Genomic DNA, 26,596 nt, shown 5'->3' with positions numbered 1-26,596 from the left:
CGCTCGGTGCCCGCCTCCCGCCCCTCGCCCTCCCTCCGGCCCTCCGCCCCCGAAAAAGAAAAATTGCGAATCCCTGGATCCGTTCGCACACGCCACGCGCGGCTCCTAACCGCATTCTTTTCATGAATATTCATCGAACGCTCGGCCGGGCTCCTTATCTGCTTCCCCAGAGACATTTCCGCCTTGAAACGAGCTCGGTGGACAGCCTTTGCCTGTGTAATTTTCGCCCTGCCGAAGTCAGCCCCGCGCTCCCGGGCGCATTTTTTTAGGACCTTGAACGGGGTTGACACACCCCGGTCTCCCACGAGGCCACGAGCACATGGACGGGGGGTTAAAACCGAACGGGTAGCGTCGAGGGGGTCGTTTTGCTGGAGGGGTGTGGACTCGCCTCCCCGGGATCACAGCCAGGGATAACAGATCCCAGTACTGCGGGCAAAATGAATGAATCGGGACTGTAATTACCTATTCCTTTGTCTTGGCCTCGCGCATGCGCCGGAGAGCAGGGTGTGGAGGGCCAGGCAGCCCCATCCGATCTCCCCATCACCCACCCACCCACTCCCTTCCCAAGCCGAGGAACAAAGGCGTTTGCCCTAAATGTTGCGTGAAATCCTTGGACGCAAATGACAGTTTTTCCCCCTCTGTGTGTGTGTTTCTTCTTTTCCAGGTCACCTTAAGTCTTTTGCTTTCTTAGTGATTTCAGTGGACGAAAAAGGAGATGATCCTTGGTGATGAGAGCACCCTGTGGCTTAAATATTTTTGTGACTGAACCCTCTTAATTTTCCTTTCTAGTACTGTTCATTGTCCCCTTTTCCCCTGTAGCTTATTGCACTGCAGTGATGGTGGCTCTTGATTTGCATCAATTAACCATTTGACAGATTTTTGCTGCTGGTCCTTTGATTAAGGGACACGGGTTTCAAAACTGACAGTGGCTGTCTGCCCCTAGTGTCACTGCTTGGGAGAAATTAAGACATTTTGGCGTTTATAGGAACAAGATGGCCTACAAGACCCAGAACAGAGAAAATGGTTACCTTGTCAGAATCTTAACCCTGTTTTTCCTCCTGATTCCTGCCTCATTCTTTCACTAGGGATCCCAAAAGCCGAGCCCCATGGAGGTGAAAATCCGTGGTAGGGGAGGAAGGAAGAAGGCGGCAACCAGGGCTGATGGGGTGAATGGAATTCATAATGCTTCCCTTTCTTTTTTCCTTTCTTTTCTTCTTTTTTTTTTGTTTCTTTGTTTTTTTGTACCATCTACCAGAAGCCATGATACATATACCTTTGATGGTCAATTTTCTTAAAAAATGGTGTATTATCCAGATTATGGCCATTTAGATTTCTTTTTGGTTGGGGGGGGGCTACTTAAGTCTACTATCCAGAAGGTGACTTACAGATATAAAACGGCTAAATACCGTATTTTTGCAATGGCCCGTTAAGAATTTTATGTTTAAGTATTCTCCTTACATCCTGGTGGGACGACACGTAGCAGGCAAATGGAAGTCATCTCTTTTGTTCCTTTTAATAAGGGGGTATTGATATTGATCACATTTAATGTATCAGAGCCTGTATTTGGTAGGATAGCTGGCTGGTACCCACTCTGTTCCTTAGTATTGGGCAGCTTATTACAGTTTAGAGGGGTATCTGCAGTTTTTTTTTCTTTTTTTTTCCTTTAGATTATGTTTTTGAGGGAGAAGTGGGTTGGAATATAGATGGACTTGGATAGCAAATATATGCTAATATGTTCCAAATTCAGTGAGTCTTAGGTTTTAAAGCAAGATGATTTTTAAACTGAATTTGGAAAAAAAACATCAGTTACCTAAGCTTTTATCTCGTTAGTTTTTTTGACAGCCCTTAGCAGGTGGAGAAAGGGAGCTAATGGGCCTTTTGACAAAATGTGCCAACAAGAAGCATACGGACAGTGGCATTTTTGTCTTTAACTGGTGCTCATGCTTTCATTATGGCGAACGGAAGAGAATCTTCTCTCCTGCTGGACCACCCTAATTTGAATGTCCGATGGAAGAGCTCTAAGGGCTGTGGCCCTCTGTCGTTGGAGGAATCTTTACAATTTTACTGGATTTACCAGAACACATCATCATATTAAAAGTCTAAGATGTGATGTGTTCTGCCTCTTTAGTTTTGTGTGTGGTTTGTTGTTGTTTTTTTTTAAACAAATTCATATTAAGAACAATTTAAAAACCATTTTTACTCCATGGTCAAGATAAGCAAAGTGTGGAAAACTTGGGTTTGGGGGAGATTTGGTCATTGTAAAATGCTGTAAAATGGATGGCTGCGTGTTATACAGTAGTTTTGCAAAAACGTACAAAATCCCAACATTTTTTAAGGTGCCACGTAAATGCACATGGGTATATACGTTATATACACACTCATATACACATTATGTATACATACATATGTGGTAAAGTAAAATCTTACTAATGATAAACTAGTTGGTGTAGAATTTTATATGATTTTTGGTGTTTTATAGTGTTTCATACTGGTCTTTGGAAAATAATCAATTTTCGGTCTTTCTAAATACGTATGTGAATGGGGGAGCCTAGCTAGCGAGTGTCCTAAGAAGCTCGTTTCCAGTTTCTAGCAGTGTAAAACATACGGGTTGCCTCCAACATCTTAAATTAAGATGTTCATTTACAGGCTTAAAAACTCAGGTGAAACGCCACTGAACTTGAAAAGCTGTAATAAACAATGCTTACAAAATAAAGGACTTACGAAATTGTTCTGTCTTATTTTTCTGACCTCTTTTAAAATTTTGTTTTGAAAAAGAATCCGGAAAAGGCCTGACAACTATCGTGTCAGAAGCCATTGCTTTTGGTGTCTGAATCTGTTGAAAGAAATACTCTGATTTGCTTAGGCCTTTAGTTTACGTGGAATTATACCTACTCGCTTTACACCTTCTTTATCAAAGGTTGACATCTCAATGACCATTTCAGCTGATGAACCGGAAGCCAAGTGGCGGCTGAGGGAAAATGGAGGACGTAGGCAAGCTCTTCTCTGGGAAGTGGGTGCAGCATCTAGCTCTCCATCAAGTTTTCTCAGCGCCCCCTCCCCCCAGTCCTTTCCATTTATTCTAGTGTCTTAAGACTTAAGAGAACCCAACGCAACATGAACTTTACTCTTTGGCTTAATTATGGTAGATAAGTAATCAGGAAACAGCTTTGAGTTGTGATTACCCCAGAATTTTTTTTTATTTTTTCCAAAGAGAAAGTTCTCAGTGTGTCTGAGAAGGTGCATCTGGGATTGGTTCCCTAAGGCACAGTGGAAAGGAGCTGGGTTTGAAAGCTCTTAAAGACAGTGACTAAACCACTTGGGCAAATGACTTCAAGCCTCTCTGAATTTCACTTACATTGGTTGTATGGTTGGGGTAATAATTCTTATTTTCTTGCAGTAATAAGGACCACGCACAGGGCTAAAATGTGCATAGGCACAATGGCTAGCTCTCGGAGGCTTCTTGGCTTCTTCCTCTGCATTTTCAACAGTTGTGTGATTGCCGTCACTAATTCCTGTATCCTGAGCTGTATTTTTGTCCCATGCTGATTAGTCAGGACCTGTGGGTTTCAGTGTATTCGGTTGGAAATCAGATATTTCAGTTTCAAAGATGCTCAGATACCATAATTACTAGCTACTGTTCCCATACATGTACATATTTGAAATTTAATGAGACACTGTATGGGAATTTGCCCAAAAGTGGATTGAATGAAACCAGGGTAGCCATCCTCAATTCAATTTCTCATGGCTGCTTACGTAGCTCAAGAGATGGCATTTACATTCTTTTGGGAAAATACAGGGGTAGTCCTAGAGCCACAGATGCTCCCAGGCTGCCAAAGGAAGGTTTCTGTTGAATGTCGTTCCCTCCATCACTATTAAGACAGACATCTAAAGTGTCCAGTGAACCACATGGAGAGTAGAAGATGACCATATGGAATCCAGTTCTTACCAGGATATAGTTAAATTGTGGTTTCGAAAAGGCACAAGCCTTAGCAACACTGATTAAACAGCTTTCTCTTGTCCCCCTGGAAGTCAGAAATGGGCTGACATGGATACAGAGAAAGTCCTGTGGTGGATTTTCCTTCTTCTGCAACCGGAGGATTTAAATAACCTAAAAAATTGGGTTTTCCAAAGGCAGTAGATTTTTTTGAACAAAAACAGGAAAGCAGAGAGTTTTTTGACTAGCTAAGGCTGTTGGTGAGGGGAGGTTGCAACTGAGCAGGTTTCAGAGTCTGGGAATAAATTCCTGAAAGCTTTGGAGATTTAGAAATAGAAACCATCTGCATGCACACCAGGGGCCCAGGGCATAAGAAAACGTTTCAAGATAATACAGAAAAACGGCATGTAGTGGGGAAGGCAAAGCAGTTGCACAGAATTTCCTCCTTATCAATTAGACATTTTATGAACTTTTTTTCGAAGTACTTTTTCTTCATATTTTCGAAGGGACTGGGTTTCACTGGTTTGTTGCTTAAACTTCTCTTTGGAATAGATATATTTTGGCCATTGTTGGCACATGGTGTGGGGAGTATGATATTTAGAAAAGCATGATTTGGAGGGTTGGGTATGGTAGAGTTGGACTTCACTGGGTTGTTTACTAGCTGTGAGGCCTTGGGTAAATTGCTTAACTTCTCTGTGCCTCAACCCTCAAAAATCTGTAAAATGGGGGTTGCTATATTGGGTTGCTGTAGGGAATCTAGCGAAATCATCAAACACCTAGGACACTGTCTCATATTCCGCCTGTCTTTGTAAGGCACAGTCACCATAAAGTGGTGAGCAAACCAGCTTGCTTCTATGTCTCGAGCTATTCACAGACTTGTCAAAGAGGTCATCATCTAAAAACAGGTCTGTGGTGGTGCCTTGGACAGAAGTTGGTAGAACGTAGAAGTACGTGGCTTTAGGAAAACCCGCCGGGTGTAGCCATGATACCTCGAATATGTTGTGTAGTTTCAAAAGTTCAGACTGGGTCGATTAAGACAACCCCAGTCTCCATACTGAACTGTTACTAAAATGGGGGGGGGGAGTGAAAGAGCATCAGAGAAAGGTTTACTGTTTTGATAAGGTTGAGATCTGGGCAACACTGGGCAGTAGACATAATGCGTTCAGATTCCTTGAAGTACGAAGTGTGTTGGGTCCTGAACAAGATGTACTTGTTTGCATTTGAAAGGAGTGTCTTAGTCATTAGTACAAAGATCCGACAGAAACCAATCTTAATACTTAAAATTCAGAGGACACGTGGTTTACACTTGGCCATATCCCTACCGTATCTCTACCACCCCAAGCCAAGAGTAAAATGTGTAGTATTCAGGAAGGTATAGGTATTGTCACTTACCTGGTCACAGAATTTTTGGAATTACCATCATGGAGACCTGTCATCCTGGCTTCTTAAAAAAGCAAAAAGGAAGTTGGGTTTGGTGGATCTTGGAATCACTTTGACCCTTTCAGGCATTTAATTCAGGGCTCTCTGCCCAAGTGGTTTGTATTTGTCCTCCTGGACCTTGAGTTTCGCTGTTAGGTGAGGGTAAAGTCATTTTCATTTCGGTTAAACCATTTTCTTCATTTTTTTCCTTTTTTTTAAGATTTTATATATATGAGAGGGAGAATGAGTAGTGAGGGGCAGAGGGAGAGGGAGAAGCAGGCTCCCTGCTGAGCAGAGAATCCAATGTGGGGCTCAATCCCAGAACCCTGGGATCATGACCTGAGCCAAAGGCAGGAACTTTAACCCACTGAGCCACTCAGGTGCCCTAATTAAATCATTTTCTAAATAGTTTTTTTAAAAACAGCTTTTTGAATCTTAGGGATTTAGGAGGGAAATTATATTTTCTCATCTGTCAGGTGTTCACTGTAGGAAAGGTTTTAGATATGGATGTTGTATCTTTTAAAGTTTTCCTCAGTGAAAGCTTGTTTTTTTGCTGTTAATCTGGAGAAGTTGAAGGATGCGGTAGGACATTTGTTGGTATTTCCTGTATGTCATATTCTCTAATTGAATTTCATCCCCTGAAACAAACTGTAAAATGAATTTTACCCAGGAGTAAATAAAAAATGGAGGGCTCCATAATGTAGGTAAGACTGTAAAGCTGATAGAAAGTGCTAGAATTCAAATCCATGTCTGATGGCCCTCCTCTTCTCTCCAGTGCTCCGCTCTACTTTCCATAAGCCTTGGCCATTTTATCTTACGTCAGATGGAGGTGGGATGAAGTGGGTGACCTTCTAACATATTAGCATGTTTAGTATTGATTTAGAGAGAGTTGTCCTAAGTTCTAAAGTGAAAAATTACTTAACCTAGAAGAGATACAATGCAGAATAAATATTTAGTCACTAAATACATGAAGTGGCCTGTAGGTGAGAAATCCTTCTTGTCATAGTGAACATGAGCTAATATCCTTAAGTCATCCTTTACTTGGATGCTGATGATGACAATGGCGGCGGCGGCGGCTCCTGATAAGGACTCTTGGATGGATGCGTCTTTGGTTGGCCCCTTCACTTTCCTTACTACCCTTCACTGCTGGAAATAAGTGCTCGAATGCCTTCCCTGTAATTCTGCCCTTGAGATACTAATCAAGATACTACTTGACCCCCTTCCTGCTAGGTACCTGGTGAGAGAAACAAACTGAATCCCAGCTTCGGGAACCCGTTTCATTCTGCCTCTCTGCAGGATTCGTGTAGGGGAATTTGGTGGCTGCTTTTAAATACCACCCTAGCTACATAGCCTTAGCCTTTTGTAAATACTTGTGTCATCCTAACAGAATGTTTGAAAGCTCATGACCCAGACACTTATTTTGGAGCTCAAAAGGATCTTAGAAAAGCTGGTGGCTTACTCAAAGTCTCATGAGCCGGTTAGTGGCTGGTGGAAAACCAGGTTATTTCCCAACAAAGCCTTCCTCCAGCTGCCCCGCCCTTCTGTGGAATTGAGTCAAACTCTTACTCAATTTCTGCAACTTAAATTCCTGCCATGCTTTTCCCCTGGTACCATTCTTTGAAAATCCAGTCCTGATCCTGTGTGCCTGTCCCTGCCGTCCTCTTCTCAAACCATCTCCTCTGCCTTTGATGGACCCACTGATGGGACTTGCCTGCAGATAGTCCCTGCTGGTCTGCTAGCTGCCTGTCCTCTTTCCCCGCAGCTTATCTCTCTCTTTCTTCTTGCATCATAGGCACGTGGCTTCCCTCATAGGCCACAGCATTTATGGCATGCATTAAAATAACTTGGCTAATAAAACTAAATTTTGGTGTCAGTATCTTTGTTCCCTCCTAAAATGAACTGTGGTGCTGGCTTGGGGGGGCTGCAGAGAGAGGGTACACAGCTGAAAAAAAAAGCCAATTGGCTTTAGACTCATGGTTGGGGAGGGGCTGTAGAGTGAGTGGAACAATCCAGAATTGTTCGCTGGGGATACTGAGAGAGGCTCTTGGCAGATCTGGTGTGCAGTGTTGTGGAGAAAGGATGGACACCTTTTATTACTGGTGTTATCTGGCCTACTGGTTTGAGAGCTGCGTAAAACACGAGGTTTAATTGTTTTTCTTTAGAATTACCATTTACAGTAGTTGGACCGATTAGAGGATTTGAAAGCGCTGAAAGGTTCTGAAGTAGCCATGAAAATACGGCACTTAAGTTGTTACGAACACTTTGTAAAGCTTAATAATCAGGTATTTGAAACTTCTTTCAGCCCTGTAAATTGCGTGCATTCGCACTCGGAGAAACCGTGGTAAGTTTACCTCTGATGAGAGACAGTTTTAATCTCCTATTTTAAGTGATCTGTTTAGATGTTTTAGTAAGTGGAGAATAAGCTTTGATGAATTTCTGTTCTTCCCAGGGAAACCTGCAATACGGAAGTGACTTCACAGTTTTAATAATGCTTTTAATTACTACAGTTTTCGTAGATCAGAAATAAAGTTCTAGAATAAATCCAAGTGAAAACCTTTTTTTTTTTTTTTTTTTTAAGTTCTCGAAGAAACAGACGTTAGAGACCAGCCTTTGCTGGTTGAGCTTCTGAATTACAAGTTTCCTAGATTGCTTGGCAAATCGATTTTGAACAGACCCACTCTGCTTACCTGTTGACCTCTGTTCAAAACACCATTACCACACAGACTAATGGAATAGCCAAGTTAAATAGTAATACCAGCTAATTGGGGAAACACTGTATCAAAAGAGAAAACAACAGCAACCATCCAGGAACTGTAAGAACATCCACGTTACTTCAGGATACATAGAAGGAAGGTCTTGGTATTCCTAGAGTACTGTCTTAGCTTCTCTGGGCTTGTTGAAATCAGTAGGGGCTGGAGGAATGTTTGCTGTCTTTTGAGCTTTACAGATGTTCTCAGCCGTTGAGGACAGAATAGCAGCATCTGTATTCGCCTTGGGCATATTTGAGATGGTTGTGGAAAAGGCAGATCTAGAGAAATCAGTGATCTGTAGGCGGGAAGATGCGAGATACCTTTCTGCCTTCCGTTATCCTGCATTTCATCAAGGAGGTAGGGTAAGGAGACGTGACCACGTGGGTGTTTACTAAAGACATTCAGATGATTAAATGCGGTGGTCTGGAATCTTCTCTAGATGACTCATTTTCTTAAGGAAAAAAGAATCTCAATGGTTGGTGATAATAGTAGCTCCCAGGGCTTCTCATGGTCACCCAACCTCAGCGAGTAACAAGAACGAGTAACGCCCTGTTGACAGGGAGGTTTGTTACTGTGCTCACATTTCCTCGGTAGCCCTGGTAATCCTTTGTCCAGACCTCAAGCCTTGAATTCCCACAGCTCACCCAACTGGACTTTGGAAACCCACCCGGTTCTAGAATTTCCAGTGCTTGGCTTTCAGACAAATAGTAACAGGTGTTTGTAACACTGTTCTTCACAAGGTGGTTAATACAAGATTAATAATGTTTTCTCAGGTTAAGTGTTTTTTCATGTGACTACCATCTGAATGTGATTCTTCTCCCTCCTCTAATCCAGGGGTTGACTAATGATCGAAAAGCCACCCTGAAGGTTTCTTTGGTGCAAGAGACAAAAACATTAATAGCTCACTCCATTCCCCTCCGCCTTTTCTGTTCTAAATACCGGTTTTGTTTCTGCCATCCAGAGAGTTTAGCTTTATTTCACCTGTACTACAGTCTCTTGGGTGGGAGGTCATCCTGGGAGACCCCAGCTGGCCCCAAGGCAGAGAGAAGTAACTGCACAATGGAATTATAACACATGATTTCACTAAGGTAAGAGCGGTCGTTTTCAGTGGAATAAACACGGTGGGAAAGGAGTTCTAATATTTCTAAGATCTCATGTTTAACTTTCTACCAACTCTGAGCGCAGGGAATGTAACAAAAAGTGAATTTTTGTAGAAGTCAGTATGAGTGTTGATAGGCTTCACTTTGCTCCCCCACACCCAAACAACCCTGTCCGTTAGCCCTTCTGCTTTATAAAATGCCACTTTGTAAGATGTTGAACTTGAGTGCTGTCTGCACTAGCACAGTCTCTGACTGTATCCTTGCTTCCGGCAACAAATCCTAGGATGATCAGGAGAGCAGGTCGTGGTTAGAGGGAGCAGTTGGCAAATTAGGACAGATGAACTCACGTTCCCCTTCTACTTGCCTTCTCTAAGCCAAGGCCTCCTGTTGCAGTTATCCTTCCTGTATTGATCGCGGTCGGCTAGGCATTCTACCAAAGGAGAATCTTTTGTCGCTCCTTTCTATAATGAGGTAGCCAGGAACCTCAGATAAAGGGCAGAGAAGTCCAGAATGATGGAATACTGCAAAAAATGTGACTCTTGTCTCTAAGGGGAGTGGGGAAAAAAAAAACCCAAAACTGAAGGCAGTTTCAAGTTGGGCCTGATTAGTATTAGAAGAGGGTGTAGCCTGGCGGAGATAGAGCTGGAAAGCCCCACCCAACCCAACCCAACCCCTTTAGGGCATGTAGACAGTTGGTAGTCTTAGCAGCACGTGGCAAGGCTCACCCACCAGACCCTGGCACGGAAACACCTGTTCGCATAGTGTACCTGGCAGAGAAATCATCTAACTGCTTACAGGAAGGTGTTAGAATGTTGCAATGCACTGTGGTGAGCGCAAGGTTTCATTGGCTTTTCCATTTAAATCTGATTCTGAGAACATGTTGAACGATCCCCCGACCTAAGGAAGCAGTCCGGTCTTGGGGGGAGGATCGGGGGGCATTTGTGCAGCGGCATTCCTTGTTAAATACTGAGGTGCATAAAATGGTTCTGAAAAGGAGGAAGGGGCTGTACTTGGAAGTTTTTTTGTTCGGTCATTTCGCAGCCATGTTTCTGACTGGAGAGAGGGGAACACCCATTCCTTTTCTGCTTCTAGAAGTATCTGGATTCCCCGTATGTGGGCAGGATTTCTGGTAAGTACAAAAAGTAAGCAAAACTACATTGTTGCAGGTCAAGAGTCAATGACGCCTTGTCAGTGGAGCCCCACTGCTCCCTCCACCTGGGGTTTGTCTGACCGTGGAAAGGAAGGGGCAGGAGAGGTGGTAGCGGGAACTGTAGGACACACCAGTGCTGGGTTCCCGTCTTGGTCTCCTCCGTCTGCCATTGCGCAATACCACAGGCTGCCTGGCTTAAACAACAGAAATTGCTTTTCTCACAGTTTATGGAGGCTGGGGGCACATGATCAAGGTGTCAGTGTATTTCGTTTCTTCCAGAGTCTCTCTCCCTGGCTTGCAGACGGCAGCCCTCTTGCTGGGTCCTCCTGCATTTGTGTGCACGCACCCATCCCTGTGTCTCTGCCAAGCACAGCAGTCCCACTGGGTGAAGACACACCCCAATGGCCTCCGTTTAGCTTGATCACCCGTTTAGAGACCCTGGCTCCGAATACATTCACATCTTGAGGTCCTGGAGGTTACGGCTTCAGTGGATGGATTGTGTGGAAACAGCTCAACCTGTAACAACTCGTGCTTGGTATTAAGAAATAGTGAGGAACATTTGAAAGTCCTATGCAGAAAGCTGCTTCATTGGTTCCTACCCTCAAGGAGGAGAGGGGAGAGAATCAACAGTGCCTAAGCCCCTGGCTTGGTCCTCACCAACCCACGTTGGGGCAGACATAAGAGCCTCCATTTGGCATGAGATGCAGAGAAGTTAATCTCCCCAAGAGTCATGTCACTAGAAAATGGCAAGCCTGGTGTAAGATTCAAAAGTTGTGTTTCTGTGGCATCATTGTCCTGGGGATGGCAAAGGGTGTAGGCAGATCCTGTCCCCTCTATTGTACGCATGATGGACTTGGGTCCATGCCAGAGGCCTTGGAATGAATCCTCCACACAGTGCCCTAAGCGGTTCCCACCAGCCAGTCACCATTCACGTGTGGCGAGACCTGGTTTTTTACTCTAGCTTTGCATTATGATTCTTTGCCTCTGCCGGAAGGCTTTCCCATTTGGATATCCATATACCCAAATGTGACAAGAGAGTGAACAAAGGGAGTGAGAGAAAGATTTCCTTAGAACAGTGTAAAGAACTAGCTAGTCTTGAGTAAATGAAGATGGAGTTACTTGGGGAAAGCCCTCTTCAGAAAGCTCCTACCAAGAGGGACAGTGGCAGAGAGACCTTACTGTAGACGAAAGAGTTGAACAGATGCATAGGCCAATTTAAAATCCTCTTTTAGCATCAAGGCTTATTGGTAGGGATTCACCACACACAATCTTACCATGGAGCAGGTTTTAATAGATGGAGATGATGGGAGACGGGGGTTTTAAGAAAGGCAGGTGTGGGAGGAGTGGGTAGAGATATAATGAAAGGTTTACCATACAGTGGGACTCTAGCAGGTGGAAAGTTAAGAAGTGTCAGGAATCATACAAAGTCTTGATGACTGCTGAAATCAAGGCTAATAAATTTTGGGTCTTTCCAAGCAGTAAAAGAAGTAGTGATACTTAACGGGAGTTTTTTGAGGGACATTCTCAGCAAATGTGGATGTGGGTTTTTGCCTCCATTTAATGTCACGCTTCGGAGAGACTCTTTCTACAAAAGCAATGTGCCGTGTTTGAGGTGCCCTCTGGAATGATTCAACCATTGCCTTGGCTGTTTCAGGTCATGTCATGTTGTGTTAACTACAGCAATAAAAATATTACCTCATTAATCCACCACAAAATTGAATATAATAATTCTGTTTTATCAGACTGGATAAACCACAGGCCCTAAAATAATCAAAAGTTGGTGCTATTTAGTTTCTTTTTAAAAGCATAGAAGTGGTAGATTACTTTCTGCATAAAATGTGCCGTAAGTAGTAGGATTGTTAATTTTAACTCTTTAATTTATGCAGCATCTCTTTCCAAGCAGATGTCCGTGGTCCGCAGTTCAGCGCTCATTCTTGGCCAGTCCCTCCTCTTCTCATTGGTGAACACTGGGCTCTTCCTGGTAACAAAGCTCTGAAGTCCGCCTTGTCATTGTCTCTCCGTCTGTTTAGTAGCCTCTACTCTTAAGCCGTGAACCTCGCAGGAGCTTCTGTTCCTCTCCTTGATTACCGCCCTGATAACTCGTCTAGATCTGAACGTGGCATCCCTCTGCCGAAGACTTGATATCATGACTTTCTGGTCCACTTAGAATGAACTATAAAAATCCTTGCTGATCTACAAGTCCCCGCACATTTATCTTCTAGTTTCCTCTTCAGACTCCCTCATGCGTCTCTCTCATCCACCCTCTGTTCTCAGCCATATGGCCCCCCATGTGGTTCCCCCTGTGCATTCAGGCTCTTGCCTACTCTCTTCTGCCTGGAATATTCGTTTCCCGCTGTCCAAGTATTCTTCAGTTAAATGCAGCTTTTCCAGAGATGCCTCTCCTGCCTGGCCCCACATCTCTTGGAGCTCTTGGTGTTTTTGTTCTTGCATTGATTGAAACCGATGTGATTATTGAATAGCTCCACTCCTCTGGTTGGAGACACCAGAAGGCAGGAATGTGTTGGTTTGGTCGACCCATAACAGTGTTCTAGGACAGTTCTGATGCCAGGCACTCCATGTTTGTGCAGTGTACGAGGTTGCCTACCGTATACATTATCTTTCTTCTGAAAATCACCTTTGGCAGCAGAAAGGGCTTCATTTATGGACACTAAATTTCACCTCATCTTTTGTGCTTACTAGGAAGATGAATAACTGATGAACTCCAGTTAGTGTAATTATCCTGTTTCCAGGCAGTAACTTTAGTAGTAATTGTTCTAAAGCCCTGAGACATTACGAATAATTAGTATTAATGGCATATGCCGTGTAAGCCTCCTCCCTAGGTAAGGTCTCCAAGGAAGAATGAAACTGTATTATTTGTAAGAAAAAAGCACTGTTACACTATGGAATCTTTTTGGAAATACACCACAGCGAGTGAAAGCTGGGGCTGATGACAGGTACCTTCCTCATCCTTTCCTCCAAGTTAGTGGATGGAATCATGGTTTGCGCTGGATCAGTCAGGACTGAACAACTTAACCAATGCATTACCTAACAGGTTACTCTGTGAAGTTGGGCATATTAGGCCCCCCAGATGGCGTGTGGTTTTAAATCTTCACACCTTAGTTGATCATAATAAAGTAAAAGTGAATTCAGCCACTTAGGCTAACTTGTGCATTCCTCCAAGCTGGAAGCTTGCTTCATTCCTCGTTGGATGTCAGTTTCCAGCTCAGAGCCTGTGGTCACAGGAAGGGCTGAATACACAGAAGGGCATGTTTCCTTTGGCCATTTGGCATCAATCATTCTATACAAATAAGGTGTATTTCACGTTATTTGTTTTGCCTTCAAGTTCAGGAACCAGCTGGTAATGAACCTTTAGCAAACATCATAGTGTTTCCTTTACGGGGTGGGGAGTACACAATTAAGAAAGCATCTGTGATTTCCCCTTCCCCTCCTCATTTTCATACTCTGCTTGATGGTAAACATTCAACTGTCATTGCCTCCTCCCGGAGCTCTGTGCTTCAGTTGAAACTAAGATGATTAGAGCAGTAAATACCGTCAACTCTGAGATCTCTCACAGACCTGTGCTTGCTTCCTAAAGCTGAGTCTTGTATTGATGGGATTCTTACTAAATAAAAAAAAGTGGGTAGTTTTTTACATCGATATAAAATGAATTTTCAAATCAATCTTTATTTGAGAAATAACAATGCAGTGTTTCAGTAAACTTGTATCTGACGGTAACAATTTACTCATCCTCAAATGTTTCAGGATATTGATCTTTGATTTGCAAAATTCTTCCTGTAACAGGTTTCTTTTTACATATTAAAGGTATGGTTGTAGTTGAGATGATCACAGTCTTCATTGCCTACATTTGTGAGCTGAGAATGGGGTGTGAGACCCTCTACATGTTTTATACGCTACACACTTGCTACTAACACTATTAAATCAATACTTCATCTTTAAGTGGTCTCATTTTAAATGAATTCAGTTTATGGCTTAGCCAGTGGCATTCTCTGCACCTGTAACCTCCTTCCCCTAATGTCCCTCAGCTCGGCATCCAGAAGGGCTCTTCTGCATCCATCAAGAGGAGCTAGCCATTAGGAAAAGGGAGAGCACAGCTGAAGGCAGTCTCATCCTTAAGGTCAAGCCAGTTAGATTTAAACTGGGTAGTGGAATAGAAAGGGCAGTGGTAACTCTTTGCAGTTAATTTTTTATCTTAGGCACTATTTAGTCTCCCTGACTTAACGTTCTGTTTGGAACCCTTGGCCCCACTGTAGGTTAGGTGCTCAGAAGATGTCATTAGCTGGAATGACATGGTGTCAAGTGGTTGAGCAGGAATTCCCGACACAAACTGGCTGATGTGTATTCCAAGCAGTTTCCTGGATGGTATTTCCATCCTTTATTTTTCCTTGATCCCGGTGATGTGACTTGCCTTAAGGAAGCCCAAGCAATATTGCTGTGGATGTTTAGAACTGGTCGTCTTCGAACTCCGGGGAATTCATGTGGGCGTCAGTCTTCAGCTATTGTGGGCGCATACTTCCCCTCCCTTTCTTCAGTTGTGAAGATTATTCTATTTCTGCTTTATAAACATCTTTTTGGGGTCGATGCACGTGATGTACACTGACACATTTGCAGCCGTGAGTAAAAAATCTATATATAATGTATATACACATACACACATATATATAGTTAGAAGATACAAATAACTGTTTTTGTGATGAATATATCCTCTATTTAAAGATCAGTATGGAGACCAAGCTCCTTAAAAGCCCTTCAAATGAGCAGCCGATGTGGGATTCATCCACTGTTAAAGGCAACATGGGAAAATACAAACCACATTAAACTATTACAGAATTACTGTTTGTTTATTGAATGAGCTGGGAGATGCAAAGACCGGTTTCCTTCCTTTAAGGAGCTTAGAGCTGGGGCAGGCGAACAAGCACACCAGTAATTACAGTGAGACGAGTTTTGGTCTCTTGATACACGGGACAGTCGTTGATTCTACCCTTTCTCTGTTCTACCGTGTGTCCCTGGACCCACGTCTTTCACTAGACTAAGCCAGGTGAGATATTCCAAGTTCAGTTGGCAACTGTTGAAAGAGCTTTCTGTGAATATCACTTTTGAGCGTGTGGAATTCAGGATTGATTTTGTTTCATTTAAAAGTCTTAATTTTCTAAAGATAGAAAAGACATTTATGTATCTTACATTTCCATCCAAAACAAAGTACTTTAAGGATTAGAAATGGAAGGAAGAGCCTTCCAAAAAGTTAGTAATTAAAACACAGTAAGAATATACTTTGTGTCCTTACCCTGCAGTGCCTGAAGGACCTTTTGGGGCAATGTCCCCAGCGGGCACTCTGTCCTGTCAGTCTAACTGCACTGGCTGGGTACTCAGCTGGAGAGACTGAGGGAAGAATTACTGTTGCTCCCTCCAGAAGATTCTAGGGAAAGCTCACGGCGGTGTGCAGGATCCTTCAAATCGTTCCTCCAGGGAAGCTGACTTCTTGAATCTAAGGTGTAAGTGGTGTTTGTCCTTTATTCCGGAGAGTGATGTAACCCCTAGGAACACAAATCGGGGGTGCAGGGAAACGACTCTGAAATTACACATCACGTACGATGAAAAGGGGTATCTCTGTACAGAGAAAACATGTAGAGCTTCTTCATGGATTGGGTAAGTTTGTGGTGCTAGGGAGGGCAACAGATCATTTTCCCCTCAATATTTTGTTACAGGAATTCTATTTCCCTCCATGTATAGTCCCTTTGGCCCAAAAGTGCTGGTTTCTCTGGACTCCTAAATTGCAAAAAGTTTACAGAAGTAGCTGAGACTCTCGAACGTGATTTTTTTTTTTTTTTTTTTTTTTTTTTTTTTAATCTCAACAAAGTTAGGGCAGGGTTGGTAGCCAGTCTCTTAACCATGCCTCTGGCCTTCAGCTTCCTGTCGGATTTGTACTACTTGCCATCTGTAATGGCTCCTTGACCAGTGATTACTTCTCACGGGAACCCTGTCTGCTTCAGTGCGGTTTTCCTAGAACTTCAGGCAGTAGGTGGCCCAGAGTAATTCCTCAATGTGAATCAGTGTATTAATCCTTGAGGTTATTCTGCCTTCCAGGGAGAAAAGCAGAAGTGACTTCTTATTACAGGTATTAAACCGGTGTATATGTTGGTGGTGATCTTGGGCACATTATTCAGGGAGTTAATGTCCCTGCTGGTAAATAGGAAATCAAGTGTTCCCTTTGTGTTAATGTTCTGTCCTAAATCATTAAGTGGCTGCTGAATATATTCTGAATATATATCTTATGGTTTAGTTTTCATGTCACTGTTTAAAAGAAAAACACAAATATTTTAGTAATAGGAATTCAAGATTTATATGATGTCCTCATAGATCTGGTATCTAGAGGCTGAGTAGTTCAGATATGATTGATTATGCACACTTCCCATTAGGTTGATATTTTAAGAAAATATTGTTAACAGGCAGTCTTGATATAAATAGATCACAATTCTGTATATCCAGAAAGCTGATGTGTTATTGTGAAATTTCCCTGAAATTTTCAAAGGCTGGGATTTTTCTGTAGAACTTGAAAGCTTGTTCATGGAATCTCCCAGCCATACTGCAGTAAACACCCAAGGATTCTTCAGGAAAGTGTTTAAACAGACTGAAGGACTGATAGGGTTATCCGATTAGGGACATGAGGAACCTTCATTTGAGCTCATCTGGAATGGTTTTCTGAAGTAAAAGACAGACTACATAGTCCTTAACCTTAGTGACTTGGATAGTTTCATTTTGGAGAAGGAAAGCTGCTGAAGTCTGTGATTCAACTTCCAGGCGTTACAGGTGTGGATCCATGGGAATGAGGATTCTGTCACCTGACTCTTGCTAGGTGTTCCCTGATGCTGCTTTCTCAAGTCAGGGTACTTGTGTCCCCAAACCAGAGCACAACACTGTGTGTGTGTGTGTGTGTGTGCGCGTGCGTGTGAAAAGGCTGTGTAGTTCCGTAAATGCTTATTTGGGGGGAATTACTGTCCTTTAAGCTTGGCACTTCGATTGCCACTTTATTTGGTTTTTGACTTGAAATATTTTGTGTGAATTTACTTACTTTGTCGTCTGGGAGCCTGTTTTCTGTTTATTGAAATTGCCTTTTTTTTTTTTTTTTTTAAATTAAAAAGAATAGCCTTGGACTTTTCCTTCTTCTTGAGGGACGCCTTGGTGGCTCAGTTGGTTAAGCAGCTGCCTTCCGCTCAGGTCATGATCCCAGCGACCTGGGATCGAGTCCCATGTGGGGTTCCTTGCTCGGCAGGGAGCCTGCTTCTCCCTCTGCCTCTGCCTGCCTCTCTCTCTGCCTGTGCTCGCTCTTTCTCTCTCCCCCTCTCTCTCTGACAAATAAATAAATAAAATCTTAAAAAAAAATCTTAGAAGATTCATTTGGTTCTCGCCATTTCAGCTTTCTTACACGGGAAGAATGGTCGCTGTTTTTAACCAGACCAGTATACATCGCTGGCTTTCCGAGTTTTTATTGAAACCAAAATAAAACTTCAAAGAAACTGCAGAAGCTTGAGCCTCCCGTCTCTCCCTTTCAACTAACACCTACCAGTGTTTATCTTGGGAATAATTTGATGTTTATTTGCTGAAACGTGTAGTTAAGTGTTAATGGAGATGAATGTCAAGCTTCAGAACGGTGTGCCGAAACCTTTAATATTCTGTGTTGAGCATTTGATGCTCTGTGGTCAGGGGTTTCTGCGGAACCCAGGCAGGCGAGAAGGAAAAACGCTCGCCTGCCCCTGACGTGGTCTCGACTGCATGTGCTAGAGGGCGGCCACAGGCCTTTCTCATTGGACCTTGGCTCACCTTTTCCTTTTCATCCCCCCGCTGTCTCTGACTGCCTCACACCATCTCCGGTTTGTCACCGTGTTTTCTCGCACCAGGAACTGTTCGTCATTTCTGGTAAATACTGAAGTATGACATCAGCGGTATTGCTATTGAAACGTGACTCAGTATGAATTGCATTTAAATACTGTTGTGACAGTGACTTTTCAAAGAATACGTGGAAATTTCTGTTTGAGTGTAAATGTTATTCACCTGCTTTCTGTTCAGGTTTGGGAATCTTTGGTAAGTCTTTTAAGTCTCTTTCCACCCCAGTGAGGAGTGTCCAGGTCTGATAAATGCCTGGGAAAGGAGGATTGCTTTAGTGCTTGCTCATTCTACCCATATAAGAAGCCGGTGGAGCTGGCTTTATCCAACAGAACATGTAAACGAGTTGACAGATAAAACCACCCATCACCTTCTTATCTGGATAATCCATCAACACGTGACTAAATACTGTACAGGACCTTTAGCTCCTTCTAGAAGGAAATACAGCATATATGAAAAGTCCTCTCATTCTCTTTCTTTAAATAATTTTTTTAAAGATTTTTCATTTATTTATTTGACAGACAGATCACAGTTAGGCAGAGATGAAGGGAGAGAGGAAAGGGGGCAGGCTCCCCGCTGAGCAGAGAGCCCCATGCGGGGCTCGATCCCAGGACCCTGGGATCATGACCTGAGCGGAAGGCAGAGGCTTTAACCCAGTGAGCCACCCAGGAGCCCCAGCCTTTCTTTTTTTTTTTTCCCTTGATAAACCAATTCTGAAGCCACCAAATTCAGAGTCTGAATACATGGGTCAGTGTTGGCACATGGGACAGAAGGCCGTGTATTTGATGGTGATGGTTGACCTCACACTCATCCTGGGGTGGAGGCCTCAGTGTCCCGAGGATGTGTTTAGGTAGCCCCGGCTGTCGATCCAAATGACAGCTTCCTCTGTCTCTCTTCCAAGGCCTGACAAAGCAAGGCTGACTCTCATTAGGGCCCGTCTCAGATTTCAGATATGTGCGGTGTATGTGCATCTCATGATGTCCTCTCACGCTTGAACATCCAAGCTTCAATTAGTGAGGCAAAGCTCTTCTAGTCTGGATCCGCCTCCCCTCCCAGTCTGTGAATTTGTAACTTACTCGAAGTCCCTTTTACCGCTGACTACCATGGTGGTGGCGGAGTTTTTGGAAATGTCACTCCCGCGGTGTGGTGGCATTTGCCTTTCTTCTTTCAGTCTGTAGTCTGTAGTTGGAACTGTTAATAGAGATGTAATTTCAAAGACCACTAAATAAAATGCCTGGATTATTGTGATTTCGACTCTAAGCTGACAGCGTAAAACCATCATTACAGCGAAGACAAAAAACTCTGCGGAAATTCATTTTTTTTACATGGTATTTTACAACATTTTATAATCTCTCTTTTTTTTTATTTTATTTATTTGACAGAGAGAAATCACAACTAGGCAGAGAGGCAGGCAGAGAGAGAGGAGGAAGCAGGCTCCATGCGGAGCAGAGAGCCCAATGCGGGGCTCGATCCCAGGACGCTGGGATCATGACCTGAGCCGAAGGCAGAGGCTTTAACCCACTGAGCCACCCAGGCGCCCCTATAATCTCTTTTAATTGCAATATTAACAAAAGAAAATCTTTTGGTCAACTGAACACAGGCTTGCCATGTGCCACACAGGCAGTGTTCCAGGCTTTACAAAGACTCACATGCTAAGGGAAAGTCCCCTGATGGAGGTAGGCGTTGTTACCCCATTGCGCGGATGATGAGAATTTTGACCCAGAGAAGGAAGTAAGTGTGTGTAGCCAGTGTGACTTAGCCCTTCTTTGCCCGCACTCCATGCTGGTAACTTGCGGGAGCACTCCCAGTCAACAGGAAGACTGACTTCGTTGCTTCTGATTTGGGTAACTTTTTTTTTTTTATTTTTTTTTTTAAAGATTTATTTATTTATTTATTTGACAGAGAGAGAGATCACAAGTAGGCAGAGAGGCAGGCAGAGAGAGGGGAAGGAAGCAGGCTCCCTGCTGAGCAGAGAGCCCGATGCGGGGCTAGATCCCAGGACCCTGAGATCATGACCTGAGCCGAAGGCAGCGGCTTAACCACTGAGCCACCCAGGCGCCCCTGATTTGGGTAACTTATTCTTTAAGTGCCGTCTGTGATCTGCGGCTGTTGGAATTGAACCCTCGCACAGGTCTCCCCAGCAGCTGGAGCAGAGCCAGTGCCCGTGGCCAGCCTTCTGCATAGGATTCCCTGAGGGCCCCTGGTGTCCCAGACAGCTCCTCCCCGGGTCTGGGCTTGGGTGATGAAGGGGTGTGTCGTGGTCTATCCACCTGGACTTAAATCCTCAGGTCACACCTTATTTGTGTGAAAGTTGGCTCAAGCCATTGCCTCCAACCTTCTTACCTTTGGTTACTTTTGTGTCCAATTGGACATGAAAGAGGTCTAATCGGGGTTGAATTCTTAGCAGAGAGATGCTTACACTGTACACCGTGAACAGGGTTCAAGATTTCTAATTGATATTTTAGGTTCTCAAATAGTAGAAGATAAGTTTCCATGTTATGGGAATCTGCATATTAAATATTTCCAGTATATACCTTCCTGATAAGAATCTGTACATTACATATTCCCGGGGTCTGGAGGACAGAATGGTAAGAGGAAAGGTTAGTCCAGCACTGTGTGTGGGGGTGTGTTTGTGTTTAACATTTAACACACGCCAGTATAATTGGATTTATGCTTAGGAGTGAGCTGCTTTAAAACTTCCACTGAATTTTATAGACTCGTTGCTGTTGTTTGCCTTGCTCTGTGTCTGCAGGTAAAAATTGTACTGACCCTTAAATATGAATAGAATGTAAGAGTGTTCTCCAGTATCGGGAAGACACAGTCTGGCTTAGTAATTTGTTGTCTGTGACTATCTTTGGACCTGTGTTGTAGTTAGTAACTCCTGCCAAGCTGGGGTCCAACATTGAATTCTGGGGGGGGGGGGTGTCGCTTCAACCCCCATTTTAGGGAAGAGGGAACTCATGATAGAGGACTCTGAGTGAACCACGCATGCGCTACTGTTGTATGTACGGTCAGATCCTAAAGTGATGTTGTAACCAAAGTAGGACTTGATAGAGATATATTATTGAATAATACATTTGCACTGATGTGCATTGAAGATACTATCATTACAGTTTTTTTTAAAAGATCATTAAATGTCAGTGTTGAAATAAGACATTTCCCTCTGTAGTGGCTATCAAGTAAATTACATTAAATTGTTTCTTATTTAACATATACAGTATTAAAATTATTTTAAAATTAAAATGGAATTAAAAAAAACTTTTTTTTAATGGAATTAAAAAAAAACGATTTTTTGCGCTCTCATTTTGACGATGGAGTGTATTTTATCATTGCCGATGCTATTTTTGTCTCCGTGGAGCTGTTCCATTAACACTGTTTGGTTTCACTGTTATGTTCAAACTGTTAAACAGACATTGTTTAAGTGCTGAGTGTAAATACCAAATACGTATTTTGTGTATAAATCTCTACAAATCTATAAATACGACTTTGCCTCTATGACTGATTTTATTTCTTCTGTAAACATTCTCACCTCAGCCAATTTAATATGTGAAATTCTGAGATGAATGAGAAATAAATTGTATGACTTTATAGGCTTTTTAGAAATGATTAGGCTCTGCATAGAAAGTTACATAATCTCTCTCGCGGGCCGCCGCCCCCCCCCCCCCCGCCCCCCCCCCCCGCAGACTCCTTAAATTAGGAATATATAGAGAAAACTTGGCTGGGGTGAGAAAAGACAAAAAAATAAAGGGGTAAGGGAGGGAAGAAGAGACAAGGAGAGAAAGAAGGAATTGAGATCATAGGGAATAAATTCATTGTGTGGGACAACTCAACTGGCATCAGGATGGATCGTTTGGAAGCATCAGGATTCAGAATGATGTGCCTGAGACATCTCAGCCTATGTTTGCTTTCCTAGAGTCAGAACATTGGGAAATGGGGTGAATTACGGATAAGTTGAATAGTATGGATGAAACATGTGGATAGAGAAAAAAAATGTCAAGAAGAGTCTAGCAAGGGGTTAGATGTTTTCTAGAATTTTCTAGAATTCTTGGAGATAGCTTCATAGTAGAGCCCCATCATACTCAGAAGGGTTTGAAGGATGGGACCCCCGGGTGGCTCAGTCGATTAAGCATCTGACTCTTGATTTTGGCTCAGGTCGTGATCTCGGGGTCCTGGGATCCAGCCACGTGTTGGGCTCCACACTCAGTGAGGAGTCTGCTTGACATTCTCCCTCCCTCTCCTCCTGCCCTTCTGCCTGCCTGGGCTCTCTGGCTTTCTCTCTCAACTAAATAAAATACATCTTAGGAAAAAAAAAAAGAAAGAAGTATTTGGAAGAGGTCTCACAGCCAGATAACATTGCCCCAACTTGTCCCCGCTTTGAGGATGGGCTTAGCCTCTCTTAGAGGACGGTCTGAGCTGAATCAAGGAGAACAGAACCCTTCCCGTAAAAGGCCTTTGGGAAAGGTAGAAATTCTAGATCACAGTGGCCACGACAACCCTGGAAACGAGGTTGAAAACTGAACCCCGTGAGGGCAGTGGGGAGCCAGTGCACCTGGATTCATCAAGGTGAGAATACTAATAGAGCCACACGGGGATCCCCCAACCCCCAGTGCAGCGTTGTGACACGGCCAGGGGGGAGAAAAACCCCAGCCAGGAGCTTAACTGCATGCAAGCTGGTGAACTGGAGGTGGATTTTTAGATTCAGAATGGGATTCTGGTGGTTATTTCAACTATTGCTATTTAATTTGAATTCCGTTAAGCACGACTTAATCTTAGAGAAATGGTGCGATGCTTTGGGTCAACTCACTTCTGTAACTAGACACGGGCGTGTGAAGTTGTTTGTAACTTACAGGAATGTGAAAGAGGGGTTTCATTCCCTAATTGCCTTTTTCCACAATTTATTTTACAAACTCTTCCGTATGAGACTTTTATCCAAATTGCATTTTGCTCCCCGCCTCTGAGTCTCTGGGGATCTGAACTCCAGCAACAGCCATTCCAGAGAAGGACTAAGCGTCTCTCAGTCATCTTGTCTCACCTTATAAAAGTCATTTCAGTTGCTGAGTGTTGGATTCTTACTTGGATTGAAGTTCTAAATGCAGATCTAAGAGGCCTTTGATCCGCAGACCCGTAGACTGAGAAGGGTTCCACAGGCGCCCCAAAGGATGTGGATTCTGACTTCCTGCATAGACCTAAGTTCTAGTGATGTTTTTCATTGGTGCAGGGGATTGAAAAACATAAGTGTTACTGTGTTGTACGTAATTCAACTGGAAGAAGTAGTTGAATACCAGACTGCCCACTGGACGGGTGTTCCATATGCTCTGATCTCCAAGTTGTAACTCCTATCTGGAGTGGTCCTTCAAAAGGTGGGCATGGTTGGGAGTCAGCTTTGATGTGGCCTATAAAGTTCCCCGCCCAGCACTTAAGCTGGCCTTTGATGGGATAACTCCTCAGTTAATTTTAAGAAATTGTATCTCTTCCAGTGTAAGACAGTGGCTGGAATTAAGTACGTGAGAATGGCTCGCCCAATCCCTGGGCCCGTCATATGTCCCAGACTTTACTTAAAAGAATTGGTGGACTTTGGGTTACAAGAATCAGGGGATAAGTGTACGGGAGAGGATTTGGAAAGTATTTAGCATTTTTGTGGTCTCTTTAACAGTGGCCCACTGTTTCCTGGGGGAAAAGGCATTAGTGATCAGAGAAACCAGGAATCTCTGCATCTGGGCCACCACGGGGCTTTCTTGGCCATGGACTGGGCAGTACCCGAGGGTCATGAGTCTTAACTTTGTCTTATTCCTCAGTTACTTAGGACTTTGTTTCAGTTCAGACAGGTCTGAGATATCCCAGACGTGGGATAGTGAAGAGATGGCTTCGTGCTAGTCAATATTCTGGTAAATACAGAGCCCGTGACTGGCTCAGTTGGTACAGCATGTGATCCTGATCTTGGGGTCATGCGTTCAAGCCCCGCGTTGGGTGTTGAGCTCACTAAAAAAAAACAAAAAACAAACAAACAAACAAAAAAACCCAAAACAGGTATCTGTGTAAAAATAAAAATATATTCTGGTAAATAAATTTTAGATGGTTACCTGTAATCATCTTGTTGGAATTCTCTTTAGCTGTAAATGGCAATAGTCTCTCTCTGGCACACACTTCTATTTGGCCACTGTTTGTAAACTGTTGTGATAGAAAGACCAAGTTCCTGTTCGGTTTGTTACCTGGAGAAATTGACCAACAGGTGTGCCTATCAGCCTCTGTTGGGACCTTATTAATCTGCTGATCTGAAGTGAAAACAATCATGCAATACTTTTGTTTTTTTAAAAAGGTTATTTTTTGGTGCCTGGGTGGCTCAGTGGGTTAAAGCCTCTGCCTTCGGCTCAGATCATGATTTTAGGGTCCTGGGATCGAGCCCCACATCAGGCTCTCTGCTCTGCGGGGAGCCTGCTTCCCCCTCTGTCTCTCTCTGCCTACTTGTGATCTCTGTCTGTCAAATAAATAAAATCTTTAAAAAAAAAGTTATTTTTTATCATGTGCTGTTGCTCTGTGTGATGGATAAGGCAACAAAATTTTGAATTTCAGTGCATGTGTGGTGTTAATTCTAGGTTGACTGGACTGTGTACATTTCAGTGGTGGCAGGGTGAGGGGGTCATTTCACAGAATCACTCAAAAAGTACCTCCAGCTCAAGTTGGACTGTACTCTGGGGAATGATGGTGTTTCATAATCATTGCCAGAAGGACAGTGCAATGTGTCTTCTATGACGGAATCTTGTCATTGCATACACCCGAGGATTTGTAAAACCAGGTTCAGACGCTGACCAAGTTCAGTCACTGAGGTGTTCTTGCAAACTCATGTTCCACTGTAGATGTGAGTTGCTTTCCGCTGAGAGGATGGTGTGGAGCCCTAAAGCAAGCATGTTTATGGTTGCCTGGTTGACACCCTAACATCTGGATAAAAATACATGCCCACGTCACTGTTGTACTTTCTTAAAGCTCTTAAAGTGCTTTTTCATACTGTTGTTCTTAGATTACCTTTTTTTCTAGTGCCATACAGCTATTCCACAAATTCAAGCATCTCTTAATTAGGGAGGCCTTCTACCACATCATATTAAACTTTAAAATGCTCACATCTCAAGTTAAATGTATTTTGCATTAACGACAGATCTATGTGTTGATTTGTAGCAGCTCGATGGTATCACTATTCCTGTAAAACATTTGTCTTAGCCCTTCCAGACAGCTCTGGAGTCAGTGGCTTAAGACCAAGGCACCGACAGATTCGGGGTCTGGTAGGAGCTCTCTCCCTGGTTGATTGAGGACTGTGTTCTTGCCCTCACTCACGGGGTGGAGGGGGCAGGTGCTCTTGGGGCCTGTCTGAGAAGATCACTGATCTCATCCATCAGGGCTCCTCCGGTCCCCATGACCTAATGCCCACCTCCCAGAGGCCCTCCCTCCAAATACCATCACACTGGGGATTAGGTTTCAACATAAGAGCTTCGTGGGGCGGGGTGGGGGGGGAGCATTCAGTCTGTGGTCACACTTACAGGACTTACTCGTTGAAGTCTGGAGGTCTTCTCTTTGTATTTTGGACGCCCTGCTTTATTTCTTTGAGATCTCAAAACTCTCAGATTTTACAGGACCCTTGAGAGCTGACACCCTTGCCCCATGCCTGTGGGGCCCCACGATGCAGGAGGCTTCCTTGTTGCTGGCCTGGCCCCGCCTCACCTCTTGAGGGGTGGGTTTGACCTGTGCGAGCCAAGGTGTCAGGTGTCAGATGTCAGACCCGCAAAGCCTTGTTTTGCAGCCAGAAGAGAATTGGAAGGTAAGAAACCATCTGCTCTTCCTGCGCGTAGCTGCGGGTCCACAGTTTATCTCCCTGGGTTGCAGGTTCAGGGTCTTCTGTTTGCTCCTGAGCTGTGCAGAGAGCAGAAGTCTAGATAGATGTGATTCACTGACGTGGAATTTACAAAGCCAAATCCGTTAGCAGAGGCTTCTTCAGTTCTCTTCCGTCAGTGGTAAGGCAGTTCCGTCATTTTTTTTTTTTTTTTAAACGGTACTTAAAATCACGGGGACACCCATTTTTAAGCCTTCGGTGTGGACTCTGTTATGTTTTGTGTAAATGGCTCTTTTTTCCACCTACTAACATTTCTGTATTTTTGCCTGCTTTGCACCTTGCTCTTTCGTTCATTTTCTTAAAACTGACAATCAGATCTCTCTCTCTTTCTCTCTCTCTCTCTTTTTGGACCATCCCTAAGGCTTCTCATTTGAATGTGTTTTGAGGATTCCATTTTGCTTTTATTTACTGCTAAGACTCTTGCTAGTGCTTTTTGGTCCATCCGAACAAAAATAGGCCAATGTC

The 26,596-nt window shown here is 43.5% G+C and overlaps 1 protein-coding gene across 2 annotated transcripts in view; it reads left to right on the top strand.

Annotated features, from left to right (window-relative positions):
• BASP1 (brain abundant membrane attached signal protein 1) overlaps nt 1-26,596 on the top strand; it is a 55,959-nt gene that overhangs the window by 1,776 nt on the left and 27,587 nt on the right. The window lies entirely within an intron of this gene.

Source organism: Meles meles, chromosome 3 (genome assembly GCF_922984935.1).
Source record: "Meles meles chromosome 3, mMelMel3.1 paternal haplotype, whole genome shotgun sequence".
Classification (NCBI taxonomy): Eukaryota; Metazoa; Chordata; class Mammalia; order Carnivora; family Mustelidae; genus Meles; species Meles meles.
The sequence above is the reverse complement of the archived record's forward strand: the minus strand, read 5'-3'. Positions and strand labels throughout refer to the sequence as shown.